The following is a 16,144-nucleotide window of genomic DNA, read 5'->3' on the forward strand; positions in this document are numbered from 1 at the left end:
GGGATTGTGGTTTGTGGGCTGGTTTTCTTTGCTTTATGTTTAAAAACCACTTATGAGTGAGTACATGTGATAATTGTCTTTCTGGGTCTTAGTTACCTCATTCAAAATGATGTTTTCCAGCTCCATCCATTTGCCTGCATAATTCAAGATGCTGTTATTTTTTTCTGCTATATAGTACTCCATTGTGTAAATATACCACATTTTCCTTACCTATTTTTCAGTCGAGGGGCATTTAGGTTGTTTATAGGTTCTGGCTATGACAAACAAAGCTGTTATGAACATAGTTGAGCACATGTCCTTGTGGTACGATGGAGCATCCTTTGGATATATACCCCAAAGTGGTATTACTGGGTCTTGAGGAAGATTGTTTTCTAATTTTCTGAGAGATTGCCACACTGACATCCAAAGGGGCTGTACCAGCTTGCATTCCCACCAGCAATGCAGAAGTGTTCCCTTTTCCCCACAACCTCTCCAGCATAAATTGTCATCAGTGTTTTTGATCTTGGCCATTCTTACAGGTGTAAGATGGGATCTCAGAGTTGTTTTGATTTGCATTTCTCTGATGACTAAGGATGTTGAACATTTCCTTAAGTGTCTTTCAGCCATTTTAGATTCCTCTGTTGAGAGTTCTTTGTTTAGGTCTGTATTCCATTTTTTTTAAAATTGGATTATTTGTTCTTTTGATGACAAATTTCTTGAGTTCTTTGTATATTTTGGAGATCAGACCTCTGTCTGATGTGGGGTTAGTGTAAATCTTTTCCCATTCTGTAGGCTGTCATTTTGTCCTGTTGACTGTGTCCTTTGCTTTACAGAAGTTTTTCAGTTTCAGGAGGTCCCATTTATTAATTGTTTCTCTCAGTATCTGTGCTGCTGGGGTTATATTTAGGAAGTGGTCTCCTGTGCCAATGCGTTCAAGTGTACTTCCCACTTTCTCTTCTATAAGGTTCAGTGTAGCTGGCTTTATGTTGAGGTCTTTAATCTATTTGTATTTGAGTTTTATGCATGGTGATAGATATGGGTCTATTTTCATTCTTCTACATGTTGATATCCAGTTATGCCAGCACCACTTGTTAAATATGTGTTCTTTTTTCATTTGATAATTTTTTTGCTTCTTTGTCAAAGATCAGGTGTTTGAAGGTGCGTGGATTAATATCTGGGTCTTCGATTTGGTTCCACTGGTCCTCCTGTCTGTTTTTATGCTAATGCCAGGCTGTTTTCAGTACTGTAACTCTGTAGTAGAATTTGAAGTCAGGGATTGTGATGCCTCCAGATGTTCTTTTATTGTACAGGATTGTTTTGGCTATCCTGGGCAAAACCCTAGTTTTTAAGGAGTCACTGGTATTGGTAAATTTAAGGGAATGGGAAAAAACCCTCATCTACATGAAGGTTAACTGTGTCAGATTAAAGATGGCTGTGGAACCCAAACATTCTTACTCTAAAGTAGGGGTGGGGGGGGGTCTAGGTCCTTTGAACTGGGCTTTGCCTGTGATAGTTTGACCAAAAGAATAGACAGTGAAAATAATGCTCCACGAACTCTGAGCGGAGGAGGATGAGCAGCTTTCTTCTGTCTTGATCCAAATGGACATTGACTGCCATGTTAGAAGCCTGACAGCCTCTGTGTGTGTGTGTGTGTGTGTGTGTGTGTGTGTGTGTGTGTGTGTAAGAGAGAGAGGGGGAAGAGACAGAGAATGCATCAAATGGGTAAAGGAAGGAGCTATCACCCTCTAGTCTCAGAAACAGTTCCTCCGCGCCTAGTTGATAAGTTGATAACCTTGGAGATAAATCACTCAGCTAAAGTCCTTCTGAAATTCTTACCTCCCTGCTGAATAGACAGGATGGGTTACCTCTGGGTCTGCTGTTGTGGAACACGATGTTGGGTGCTTTCCTAATTGCTCTCCATCTCACTTTTTGAGACAGGGACCTGGAGCTCCCCTTCAGCTAGACTGCCTGTCCAGTGTGCAGTAGGGATCTTCCTGCTTCCAGCTGCCCAGTATGGGATCACAGGCATGTGATGCGCCCAGCTTCTGCATGGTGCAGGGGTCGAACTCATATTCTCAGGTTTACATGGCAACTTTATCAACTGAGACATCTCCCTAGTTCTGGTGTTCAAATTTTAAAACTGTATTTTTATTTATTCTTTGAAATGTCTACATGTATGTTCTCTATAACTTGATCATACTCATCCCTTACAACTTCTTCTCAACTTTCTCCTGCCCAAGGAGTCCACATCCCATTTTTGTCTCAACTTCATGCCCTACTTTTATATTTATCTATTTGTGTATTTATTTGAATTCACATTAATTGGACTCACAATTAATGCTGCCCATATTTTCATGGGTACAGGGAACATAACAGTGACCCCATTCCTCAAGAAAAGATCCTTCCCTGGAAGCTATCAACTGCCACTAGTTCCTTAGCTAAGAGCAGGGCCTCAGGAACTCTTCCCCAGGCCATGAGTCAGGGCAGGCTCCATACTACCCTGCTCATCACTGGGGACCTGTGGTCCTTTGCTTCCCCTCATACCTGCATATAGCTACACACAAGAGCCCCGGGATCCTTGGCACACAAAGCTGTGTTTCTATGTACACATGTTCTGTGCAGAGCGTTTGATTTAACAGAATGGACTCGGTCACAGGACAATCCAGCTCTACTGTTTCCTCAGTTTCATTGGTTCTGATGAGGAAAACCTCAAGATGCAAAGCTCTCTAGCTGAGGACTACCATAAAGTCATTTCACGTACACCTTCCCCAGTCCTGTTAAAGGAAAAGCCTATCACCACCTACACACCAACTCCTAAAAGGAAAAAAAAATGGAAAAAATCCATCTGCATAAATGATGGGAATCTTTTGCATAGTGAGAAAATTGGTGGAAAGAGTTAAAAGCTATCCCAAATAAACAGAAGGACAGAAACACATCATGAGTTTCAGGTTTTAAACCTCTGACTGGAATTCTTTGCAGAAGCCCACAGCACCCTGGTTAAAGTCAGGGCCCCAGAGTTCTGTCCTGGACCGACCCCACAGAACTCTTTGATGGAAACTGGAATCTTCAGTGGCTCCTGTGTGCCTCTTGTGCTCACTAAAGTCTGAGCATGATTGTCTTTTTTAAAATTTATTTTACAAATAAATTTCATGAGGCATATTTTGAGACATCAATACAAATCAACGTTCTGACTTACTGCCTTCTTTTACACATACACACACACACACATACACACACGCGGGGGGGGGGGCAGGGAGTTTAATGAGCTCCTAATGGGAATGGGGGAAGGTTATTAAAAAGGCTGATTTAAATCTTTATGTGTGGTTTTCAGACCTCAAGAACCCACCCCACACCCACTTCCCTACCTTATCTTCTTCCTTTAAAATTTCTGTTCTGCATGAATCGTTCCTGTCTTTCCCCTTTGGGTCTTTGGGTCACAAGGGAAATTCCCAGGTGCGAGTACCTCTCTGAGGTCTTCTGCCTCAGGAGAGACTCTGATGTGGATCTTTGAAGAGGGGGGAGCTTAGCTATTAAAGAATCCAGCAGGTGCCAATCGAGTTGAGCCAGCAATCCCAACGGGGAATTTGTTTCCAACATAAATACTAATAATACAGTAAACTGTGAGGCAAGTATCTTTAGTATGTTGAGTGTTCTGGTCGAGTCCTGAGGGATTTCAGGTTGGGTAAGTCAAACAACTATGGGAAAGCGTCGAGGAGGGGAATTCGTGCTGAACCACATTCCTTTGACTCCATCCCTGAGAAGTGTTTGGTTTGGGGCCTCATTTCCATCTAGCCCTTAGCTTCAAGGGCTTCTGCAAGTCTTATGTATTGGAACCAAAGCTTGGAACTGACTAGCAAACCTGGAAAGGTGTCAAATAAAAATGCCTGCTTTTATTCCTTAGATGCTCAGTAGCCTGCATTGCCCCAGTGCTCTCCATTCTTTTTTAAAGATTTATTTTGTGAGTGTTTTGCTTGTATATACATAGAAATAGTCATGTGTTCCTGGTGCCACCCAAGGTCAGAAAAGGGTGTTGAATCTCCTGATACTGGGGTTATAGAAGATTTTGAACCACTATTTGGGTGGAGGGAATTGAGTCTCGGTCCTCTGCAAGAGCCATCTCTCCAGTCTCAAGCTACCCACTCTTCAACATTTAGTTTAAATGCCAGGTGGTCCATAAAGCAAGTGCTGTGTTGGTGTTATTAAATTATACCACCAAGGTAATTATAACTAGTATTACATGAACTATAGGAAAGTGCAGACAAATAATACACTAGTTTCAATACCCTAGTGGCTTCAAATTTTAGGACCTATAGTATTACTATTATCTAGATAAAGCAATACCAGCTGGACAACAATAGCAGTCACAATAATAATGGCCACCTCTTACTGAGCACTTGCCAGGCATGATATTTAACCTTCCAGAATTGCTAACTGATGCTCACTTTCATGTATAAGACATATGCTCTCAGTTGGCCTGTGAGGAAGTGGCCTCACCAAATCAGTATACAGAAAGACAGCAACTTGAATCCAGAACCTATTTCCCCAATTAGCAAGTCACTTCTTAGATGGTGGGGTTTGGCCAGAACATCTAATTATGTGTTCTGCATTATTTTTTAAAAAAGTCTTTTTTTGCATATGTAATGTGCACATACATGTTGGCATGTGTGTGTATGGGTGTTGAAGCCAGATGTTAATATTAGGTGTCTTCTTCAATCACTTTGTACTTCATTTTCTGAAGCAAGGTCTCTCACTAGACCCAGAGTTTGACAGTCCAGCTAGTCTAGAAACCTCTTTACATGGAGATCTCTTCACCCTCCTGAGCGCTAGAACTACAGGTGGGCTGGTGGTTTCAGGGGGTTTTTATATGATTACTGGGGAGCCTTTTACCGTGCTTGCATGAGAAACGCTTTATCTACTAAATCAGCATCCAGTGTCCCGCCTTTAAACAAAGAAGCAAGAACACAAACAAACAAACAAAAAACTTCAGTGAATGATGAGTTGCTGGCCCCTGGAGATCAGGCTGGGATTATTGCTAAAAGCCCCAGAACACAGATTCCTGTTCCTTGAACAGAGAGACAAATGTACTTCAAATGCTCTCAGAAAAACAGTAAAGCTACCTCACTCCCAGCAGTGATGGCCACTCTGCACACTCTGTGCCATGCAGGAGACAGGCTGCTTCTTTCTTTGTTGTGCGGGAGACAGGCAACTTCTTTCCAACCATTTCCTGCTTGTTTTGTCTGCTTAGGACCAAGACAATTAGTACCCAGACATTTGCGAAGTGTTAAACAGATTTCAGGTGAGTTTAATGTAACGGCAAGGAGAGAGTAAAGGCTATTGAGTATTCATAGGCCAAGCACTGAACTGAGTTTTTTTAAATATATAATTAAAATTAATTTTTTGTGTGTAGGGGATCTTCTAAGCCCTATCATAACCTTGTGTGGCCTGTATTGTCTTTTTCCTACTTGTTAAAACTGAACGATTTGCCCAAAGTCACCAGCTAGTGAGGAACAGGATTTGGATTTCAAATGTAGTTTAACCCCATCTGTGCCCTCCACGGTTTTACTATATTTGACAAATCAAGTTGATTTTCTCCTCTCCTTCTTTCTTTCAGAAAAAAAAAAAAAAAACATTTGTTCACCGCTTGTACTGTCCTGAGCACATGGCAGGTGGGAAAAGACAAGATGGTCAGGTTAGATGGGCTCATTTTCCTAACGAGTATTTGAAAGCCAGAAACAAAATAACGAAGTAAAACAACGTCGTAGCACTGTATGCTCAGATATAGGCTGTAAGGATAAACGAATAAGAATTCAGGCTCCGGGGTGAATTCCTTGTGGCGCTGGTAAGCACAGGTGAGCTCTTATAGCAGCCCCGAGCTGCACGCCAGTGGAGAGCCGCCGAGCTTCAGAGAAGACAGAGGATGTGCCAAAGGCACACAGATGACAAGTGTGGGTCTCCTACTGGAGTGGGAGGCTCCAAGGGGGCACTCAGGCCTCAACCGCTCTCTTTGAAGAAAGTTTGGAGCAGGTCTTGCGGATTCCCCGGAGTTCTTCCCATTCCCCGTTTAAAGCGGAAAATGAATTATGATAGCTTGCAGTGGTTCCTTTGGAAGATGAGCCGTTGCTCCGCTTCAGTAATGTCGCATGTACTTTGGAAGAGAAGATTAAGGCGTTTTTGAAGCCACGTTTTTTTTAAAAGGCAAGTAGAAAGCTTCGCTTCTCCGGCAAGTCTCCTTACAGGCGGTCAGAGTAGCTTTTGAACCGTTATTGCAGCATTTGCGGGTAATGGAGAGCTAACTTTATGCTCCGGGACTGAAACTGCCTCTCAGCCGCAGCAGAGGAGAAGGGAATGTGTTCTCAGAGTATTGAGCTTGAGGACATCCCAGAGGCTGCTAGGTCTCTGAAGGTCAACACTGCAAGGGTCAGCCAAGCTTTCCCTAATGTTTCTGAAGAAGTCAAATCTTTCCTTGCCTGGGAACTGCACGCTGCTCTTCAGTCTCAGTAGAACCCTCTGGACACATCATGCACTTCCAGTTTGAATTTAACTGGGGTTGGATTACTCCAAGTCTCTTCCCCTAACTCCACCCATTCCTAACATCTTCCCCTAACTCCACCCACTCCCAGTCCCTTCCCCTAACTCCACCCACTCCCAGTCCCTTCTCCCTAACATCACCCACTCCCAGTAACTTCCCCTAACTTCACCCACTCCCCTTAACTCCATTCATGGATAACTCTCTTATTATAGTGTTGGGCAACTAAGGCAGACTGTTCATACATATTGATAAAGTAGATGTCATTTTCTGTTTAATTTTTAGTACATCCAATATTGGGAAGATGGTTTTTGTTAAAAAATAAGCTGATACAAGTTCATTTTCTTGTAAGTCAGTAACAAACTGGATCTGGGGAGCCACTGGGTCCTTTAGCTAAGCTATCTCCCTTCTGTTAACTGTTGTCTTTGACCAATTCAATTAATTAGTTAAGGCTATCTGCTTGACCCTTCCTTACAAGCATTTGGCTTGCTAGCCAAGCCTCCTGCAAATGCTTTAGTCTTCCAGAGTTCTCCTTGCTTCCTAGAGTAAGTCATCTTTAGGTAATTTTTCTAAGTTTAAACCTGGTATCAACGATCACCAAAGAAAGGCAATTTGGGCACTTCATGGGGGAAAATATTTCTTTTGGCAACCAACTAGCAATGTGAGACAGTTATTCTCCTGGCCAGCTTGGGGAGCCAATTTCCACTCTCAGGTCAGAGGCAGTATTCGCCAAAGGAGTGAAAACCGATAAAGCTTATAGAATTTGTTATGGCTTGAGATCACAGGGCTCAAGATTTCAGAAGTTCACTCTTCTCCCCATGACACTGAGTTTGGAGTGGAGGTTTTCTTCACGCTAGAACCTCCATTTGGCTCGGGTCTTACCCGTAGCCCACTGTTACTGCTTTTAGAATACTTTTGTTTGTTTGTTTGTTTGTTTTTTGTTTTTGTTAATCAGGGCCTTTGAAAGTTCTCGAATTCCTTAGAGATCAGCAAAAGAAGACTATTGATTTGGTGATTTGGGGGACAATTCTAATAACCCCTCCAGCTCTTCTGGGCCAGTCTTGAATCTTTGCCTTCTGTTTTGGTATAGTTACCTAAGGAGACTCAGAGACTCTATTGGGAGTGAAGAATGTTAACAGACCTAAGAAGACTCGGAAAGGGTCATTGTGTCTTCTCAGGAAGATGTAAGCCATTCTTTGAGGATTTGACATTAGGTTTCACTGCAGACTCAAAGTCAAGAGATTCAAACACGGACCCCTATTTCTGTAGTAGTTCCCTTTCTATAGCTGTGGAGATATTTCCAGATGTAGACAAGGAGAGTAGGTTAAATCTGGCTCATCATCCTAGAGGGTCCATTCATGGTCAATTGTCTGTGCCCTTCGGTAGGGTATTGTGACAGAAATGGCATCGTGTGGCAGAGAAGAGCTTCCCACTTTGTAACTGGAAATAGCCAGAGACAATATACCTTCAAGGATCTCCCCCCCCCCCCCCCCCCCCCCCCCGCCCGGCCCTGAGGAAACCACTTCCCCCAGTATAACTCTAGCTCCCAAAGTTTCTGGAACTTACTAAAATAGGATCAAATATTTGACACGAGAGCCAACTGGAGACATTGCATTGTCAAACCATGATAGTTTCTCACACCACAACGTAGAAGAATTCTTTAATCACTTCTCAAGGGACCCAGATTTTAATTTACTCTTGGATTCTCTTTATGCAATCTTTGACTTCTGTAGTCCTGTGGCACATGCCCATAAGACCCTATAACCAAGCCTGCCTGCCTTCCTTCCTTCCTTCCTTCCTTCCTTCCTTCCTTCCTTCCTTCCTTCTTTCCCTCATTCCTAATGCTGGAGCTGGAACCCAGGGCCCCACTCAGTTATTACATGAGTACTCCACTGAGTTACAGTCCTAAGCTGGATTTTTTTTTTTGAAGAGCTGGTTGGACAATGTTGGGTACAATGAAAGTTGCCACCATTTTAAGCATTAAAACTCTGAGGTAGTTTCAGTGTTCTCTGGGCAGATATCACCACCTAAAATCCACCTTTTTTAACGGCATGGTTTTGCCTGAGACTAGAGAACACCCTCCATTTTCTTCTTGTACCAATAAAAGCATAAAATTCTGTTTTCTATAGAAATTCATGATAGTTCTGCAAATGCCCAAATGGAAATGGATAATTGAGTCCAGCTCTCTTCTAGACAGATCACATTTAGAGAAAGACTATTTCCATTATTGCTGTTGCTAAGACAAAGTTCTTATAGTCCCCTTTAGGTGAATGTCAGTTGGCAAGCATTCAGGGTGGGACAAAAGAGGGATTTAACTGCATTTTCAGAAGTCATGAGATTTACACACAGCATCAGTTATGGTGAATTTAAATGCATCTTAATAATAGCTGAGCCATATTTTCCAACAAAGCTGCCAAGTGGTGTTGCCTGAAACAAACATACCCTCTCTCTCTCTCTCTCTCTCTCTCTCTCTCTCTCTCTCTCCCTCCCTCCCTCCCTCCCTCTCTCCCTCCCTCCCTCCCCTCCCTCCTCCTCTCATTTTCTTTTTATTTTGGCTAGTTTTAATACAATCAGAACTGAATTATTTTTTAATGTCTCCCAACGTGCAAGCAAAATCTTTGTTTTGGAATTTGATTTTGGATTAAGATGGGCTCCAAATCCCCCATGACGACTGGTGTCCTTCAAAAGACAGAAAAAACACAACCATATAGCTGTCTCCTGAAAATGGCAGGTGATGGTGGACGCCCATCCCAGAGCAAGGCATCTGTGAGTCAAGGAATACCAAGCATTTCTGGAAAGACCTAGGGAAAGTGGGGAAGGATCTTACCAGAGAAAGAGAGAGAGAAACAGAGAGACAGAGAGAGAGACTTTGCAAATAGCTTGATTTGAAATGTGTAATTTGACTTGTTAGAGAACCCATGATTTTGTTGTTGTTTAAATATTTAAACCACCACAATGTGGTTCCTTGTTGGCAGCCTTAAGAAATTTCTATAGAGACTATGTCGGATAGTGAAGAAGTATTCAATACAGGCAATTCTGCTGCTCATCTAAAAGTTCCATGACCATCTTAACAAGACAGATTTTACTCTGTAGATCAAAAGTGAACTTAGATAGCACCACTAATATAAAATGATCGTCTTTGGTGGCAAGGACCTCTCAGGCTGCCACTTTATGTATTTTATGTATTATCACATTGATGCTCACATTACTGGTATTTTTTTTTTCCCTGCAAGATTACAAAACAACCAACTTGAAGGATAAATAAGAAGAGCTGCCTGTGGTCATGCAGCTATAATGTCATCTGTGAGCTTGTTTCACCCTCCGCACTGCTCCTCAGCGACTGAAGACAGCTTTCAAAAACGCTTGAGCAACCCACATATCACTGAACTAATTGTACCATGCCCCAAGGCCACGGATTTGCAGAACAGTGCTCTTGGACAGTAAGTTCTGGTATTTTTGTTAAAAATTTCCCTGCCATTACTTACAGCCACACCTTGTCTCCATTATGCTGAACTCTTTGCCTGTTTAACTTAAATCATTACATCCCTGGGAAGGGTTGGATCTTCTTTTCCATCTTGTAGGAAGAAACTTTTTAGTAAATTACATGATCAGTAGCTAGGCAGCACAGCAATCCCTACGCATCATAACTCCCCACCCCCAGGCTCTGAAGACAAAGAAGATGCTCAGTTGTGCAATTTTCCACTCTTCTAATAATAGTGTGGGTCAAGTTAGTCCCAGCTCAATGTTATAATCCAAACAATATTTCACTCCATGTGGAGGGAAGCTTAGGATCGCTGAGGCCACTGTGTGTGGAGACAGCTCACGGTAAACTCTGTTTTGGCCTTTCCAGCATTTGTTTCCTGACCCTGTGCTTCATGGCGCTTGCTACGCACACACTCGCAGAACAGTGGTAGCAATGCTATGCTTTTCCTTTTCTTCGTGGATCTTCTTTAGAAGAACCAGACAAGCTTTCCAGGACCGGTACTTTGGTGGCCAACTTGTTTGACACTGACTTTCTAACGCGAGTGGAGTAGACTGGAGCACGAGAGTGCCCATCTCCTCTAGTCAAGTGGGAACTGGTATTACTTTGCTCCCAAGTCAAAGCAATGTGTTTTTTTTTTGTTTGTTTGTTTTTGTTTTTGTTTTTCAAGACAGGGTTTCTCTGTAGCTTTTGGAGCCTGTCCTGGAACTAGCGGAACTAGCTCTTGTAGACCAGGCTGGTCTCGAACTCACAGAGATCCGCCTGCCTCTGCCTCCCGAGTGCTGGGATTAAAGGCATGCGCCACCGCCGCCCGGCTCAAAGCAATGTGGTTTATCTCTTGTGGAAAGCGTTCTGTGACCTTTTTGTTTTGTTTTGTTTGCTGAGTGAGACACTGAGAAAATAAAGTGACATGTGTTTCTGATTACCAATTTTGATTAAACTTTATGTTTTTTGATCCTGAAATATTACTATAATAGTGAATATAAAGACGGAAGTATTTCTAGACTGTATGTCGTAGACTTCATGGCTCCTTTTTAAAAATATTTTTAAGTTTTATGTGTAAGAGTGTTCTTGCCTGTATGAATATATGTGTACTATATACATGTCTGGTGCCTATGGAAGTCAGAAGAGGACACTGGATTCTCTGAAGCTGAAATTGTGGGTGCTTATGACCCATAATTTCAGGTCATAAGCACCTATATATGGGTGGTGTGAATCAATTCTTGGTCTTCTGCAAGAGCAGCAAGTACTCAACTATCTCAACAATGCCATTCATGTCCCCACTTTAAAAAAACAGTGTGATTTTTGATTTTGTTCTTTAAATATTCTTCCACATAAAATCAACTATATCTGTTCATTTATGAGTATGTTTGATTATCCCATTTCATCATACTTTGCATTCAGAACTGTTTAAAATTGTCAATTGTTTTCATGGTAAAATTATAAAATTATAAACCGAGGGCTCATCATTTCAAGTCTTCCACAGCTCTATTTCTTCTTACCTTATTTGCCCATCCATATGTCCACCCACCCAACCACCCACATATCCTGCCCGTCAATCCAATAAAACTGTATTCAATATTTAGCTGGTGCCAGGTATTATACTTGGTGCTGAAGATGTACCGTGATCCAGACAGGCTGAATCTTTCTCCCCATAGAATTTGTTCATTGGTCATTGGTGGTGAGCTGGAATACCAGACCTGGTCACATAGTACAACATGTTCTATGAAAGAGATTGCAGGGTCACATAAGCCCTGGACACTCTGCAGATGAAGTAGTATGCAAGCTAGGATCTGATCTAGGAAGAAAACGTGCCCACGTGAAAGATTTCTTGGTGAGTGGGCTAGCAGGAGTGAAGGTCTGGGAGAGACAGCGTGTCCATCTAGGACAGAAAAAGGTAAACTTTTTGAAGGGTAGATTAACATATGAATGGGGTCAGCAAAGTAAGGATTAGAGGAAGAAACAAGATCCTGAACTCACTGGGCACTAGAGAGTTAGGGCTCTCAGTAAAATAGCACAGTAGGTTTTAAAACAGAGAGAAGGAACTAAGAGGATTTGCTGTCTTAAGCTCCAGTGGACAGAAGCTAGAAATCCAGTGAGGATCTCCAGTCTCACAAGAGGTGATGGTACAGACCAATAACATGGCAGAAGACACAGGAGATGCAGACAGATTAGAAAGATTTGGCGACAGTCTGGTCCCCAATATGCCACATAATTTATTTCAGCACCCATTCATTCCCCTGCTAGGCAAGTTTAACCCATATTCGTGAATTGAAATTCTTCCTGTGTGGCTGTCAGTTCTACATGAAGCCTTCTTTGACCTGACCCTCAGCCCCAGGAACCTGTCTGAAAGAACTCTTGCAAGACAGCCGCTCTATGCCTTTGCTTTGCCCAGAGAACTAATTTACAACAGCAATCTTTGTTTTCATGCGCACTGATCTTCTTTGGTGTCTACCGAATGATAGAAACAACTGAGTACGTCCCACCAATGCTGGGCCTTTAGAATTTGTCCTGTCAATCAACTGTCATTTTGCCTTGGTTCTGAAAATTCTCCAGTTGGGTTCCCCCCATCTCATCTTACATTATAAAAACATTTAGTCAACCTAGGTGCTCATTCCATTCATGTGCTTGTGCTCTTATTTATTTACTTAATACACTATTCAAAGTCTTCCATCTTGTAGGCTTGATTCCTTGATTTTTACTGGCTTTCTCTTATCATTGTAGATATCATGGTTTCTAACATGATAATTAAGGGGATCAGACATTTTTTTCTGATATAAACAAACACATGGTACTCAAATGAACCATCTCAAGGCACAAGAAGTAACCAAGGTACAGAACAATTCCTTTGGCTCTCTAGGTGGAATGCTTTGATAGTTGGCACATGCCTTGCACAAAACAAAAGACCCGAATTTGGGTATTTGAGTGTCGGCTGGATCGAGTTAATCCTGTCCTGTTTTTTTTTTTTTTAAACAGTTCCTGCTGTTTACTCAGTAGAAGCAGAACTAAACAGTACAAGATCCTCCAAAAACAGCACTCAGAAGAACAAGAGACACGATGAAGAGCTCTTAATGTAAAGAAACATTTTGGCTTTGCCCCGTCATCTCTCAAGCTCTCAGCCTGCCATCACCCCGGACCCCACCCTGTTGAAATGGGTGCTGGACTAACCCTGGCTGGCAGGAAAGCTTTTGAGTTCCAGGATTCTTCTAAACTGTGCTTGCTGTAAGTGATTTTTATGCTAACCTTGCATTGAAGTCCTTTTTTGGCAAATGCATAGCTCTATAAGATTAAAAATAATTTGGAGGGCAGGATTTCTACCAGGAATTGATCAAACAATGTGCTGTCATGAGCTGGTTCCAAATTCCTAATGCATCTGCTTTCGCCAGCCCCCGCTTTATAAATCTACAATCCCCCGTTTGTCTGCATTCAGTCTGCTTGTGTGCTGGAAGAACCACACCCCTTTATTTCTGGCCCTGAGGGCTTCTTTCCAAGTTTGGGGGAGGGGGAGGATCACTCAAATAAGAAGTCACAGAAGCCTTAAATAATACGGTTGTTGCAAGCATCCTTGTTGAACATTTAGCAAGCTATCCCATTGCCTTTCCTCATCAAGGCAGATGTAAAACAGCCGCCTCCATGTTCCTGCCAGAGCAGCCATCTTGAGTTCAGACACTTTTCCGAGTTCCTCTTGAAACTTTCCAATTGAATACATATGGTTTCCAGCAGAAACCGGATGTCTTGTTTGTTTGTTTAATTATTTTTATCTGAAGTTGCATCATGACCCAGTGGGTCATTCTGTAGGGATTTTTTAGGCTCATCTGGAGGCCGTGCTTCATGCTTGGGCTTCTGTGATCCAAGATGTTTTCTTCTGGATTGCCTGTGCCTAGTCTAAAGTTTGGGATTTCTTTATTCTCTTCGTTTTTTGATACTGGATTTTTATAGTATTAGGTCACTTTAATTCGCAAATAACAAAAACCCGAGCAGAACTTGCTCAAAGAGAAGTGGAATTCATTAGCTTTCATAAGTGGAAAAGCAGAGGTGAGCATGACTGAGTTCAGGGCTCAGAGGGGTCATCAGGACTCGGTTTCTTTTTCTTGGCCCCATTTCTTGATATTGGTAGCTTGACCTCATACATCACAGGCAATAGTGGTAGTATGTCCTTCAGTTTCAGGTCCTCCAGAACAAGAGTTGTTACTTCCCAAGGTGTGCATCAAGAACTTAAACACAATGGTCACCGGATGGAATAGTTTCACATTACCTGATTTTGAAGCCATCAGTGTGGCTGGCAGCTGGAAGGGAGGGCAAAGAGTCCTAAATACAGCAGATGGGAAGACATGCCCATCTCAGTTGTCTTCTGCTACAAAATCAATGTGACAATTATAATTCTCCTTTCTTCTTCATTCACCCTATATAAGATGATGCTGGTCTGATAGGAGCTCTGCCTTGTGAAGTCTTTTAAGATAGATTTATGAACAAACATCACAGAGACATGAGTGATGTTTATTATACTCATTGTTGTCCATTTTTTCCTATTTAGCTACACGATATTTTTCTGCTCATTTTTTTCAATATTTTGTTTTATTTCATGTGTATGAGTGTTTGGGCTGCATGTGTGTCTTGCACCATATCCATGGCTTCCCTGGAACTGGAGTTACAGATGATTGTGGACCACCGTGTGGGATGCTGGCAACTGAACATGGCAGCCAGCTCTTGTTTTAACTTCTGAGACCTCTTGCCAGCCCCTCTGTTTAATTTTTTCTTCACCTTCATCTTTGTTTTTCTTTTTACTTTATGCCATTAGCAACCCAGCAAACAAAAGAGAAGCTAGATGTCTCTCATGCTTTCTCAGAAACCAAATAACTCTATCAAGAAGTATGTCCAGCCCTACAGTACTGTGTTCCCCCCCCCCCCGCCCCTCCCCCGCTATTCACTGAGGTGGAGAAGCAGCAGGAAAAGGGATGGTACCACAGCTACTGTGCCGACCCTGGAGAGGGTTCCCAAGAAGACTCCTGGGTGTGGAGCAGTGCAGTCCGGAGGCGGATTGTAATGGAGCATGCGTGCTGACGAGGAGCTGCTGGGAGAGAACGCTGGGAGCTGCTATTTAACAAGATGTTCAGACCACTTTCAAGGCCTGTACTGTGTGACTCTCTGCAGATATCACTCGCAAGATGTGACATTGAGGGGTTGCACTCACTGGTACCAGAGCCCGGACAATTAGGAGAAGGCAGCAAACAACCTGAAACAAAACAGGACAGGCAATTCTAAGAGAGACAGAGTGGTACAGGTGACACCCATGCAACTAAGGTCCCCTCGAAGGCTGTGGGTTGCCACATTCTGTAGAAACCACTGTTTTCATTAGCTGGGTAAATATCTTAAAATGCTTCATGTGTTTCACAATTTTAAACTAAAAACAAAGACAGTAAAACCCCAAAGAAACATCTTAGCTTCCCAGTGGTCAGACAGGATCCTCTCCAATTCTCTCTCTCTTTCTCTCCCCCCCCCCCCTCTCTCTCTCTCACACACACACACACATGCACACACGAAACCTTCAATGTAGAGCAGGGACTCTTGGAAGTGTGTTACTGGGTAGCAGGATAAATTATGGCTATTTAGCAAAAATCAAACAGTGTCAACTTGAAAGAGAAGCTTGAGTTGTGGAAACACTCTGGGAGTAGAACACTCACAGAGCAAGCAAGAATTCTTTGCAGCTTGTTTAAACTCAGCAAAGTAATTCATTCTAATATGAGCAAATCTCTTGCTTCCTTCAAATAAAATGAAGAAGAGGGAAAAAAAGGAAGGAAGGGAAAAAGAGAAAGAAAGAGGAATAAATGAATAGGAAGAAAGGAAAGAAGGAAGGAAAGAAAGAAAGGAAAGGAAGGAAGAAAGAAAGAAAGAAAGAAAGAAAAGAAAAGAAAAGAAAAGAAAAGAAAAGAAAAGAAAAGAAAAGAAAAGAAAGAAGACTTAAAGACTCCCAGTTTTCTGGTTTCCAGCTGTGTGATTACTGACTCAGAGCTGGGCTTGGCGGCTGAGTGAGCTGATCTGGAATTGCGCCCTGCCCAGCCATGGCACACACTGAAGGCAGTCAGTGTCAGCCTAAGCAACCAGCCCTGTGTCTGTCAAAATTTAAGCTAACTATAGCATATGGGATTAGAGAGGGATCA

General features: G+C 42.4%; 1 long non-coding RNA gene across 2 annotated transcripts in view; it reads left to right on the plus strand.

Annotated features, from left to right (window-relative positions):
- LOC119805912 overlaps window positions 1–15,471 on the plus strand; it is a 109,001-nt gene extending 93,530 nt beyond the window's left edge. The window contains exons 4-6 of one of the 2 annotated variants that reach the window (XR_005284035.1): window positions 9,739–9,945; window positions 12,963–13,208; window positions 14,785–15,471. This is a non-coding gene — a long non-coding RNA (uncharacterized LOC119805912). Of the gene's footprint in view, window positions 1–9,738; window positions 9,946–12,962; window positions 13,713–14,784 lie in introns of those variants that run through there. The other variant, XR_005284027.1, reaches the window with a different exon arrangement.
- The last annotated feature ends 673 nt before the right edge of the window (window positions 15,472–16,144 follow it).

This window comes from Arvicola amphibius, chromosome 1, assembly GCF_903992535.2.
Source record: "Arvicola amphibius chromosome 1, mArvAmp1.2, whole genome shotgun sequence".
Classification (NCBI taxonomy): domain Eukaryota; kingdom Metazoa; phylum Chordata; class Mammalia; order Rodentia; family Cricetidae; genus Arvicola; species Arvicola amphibius.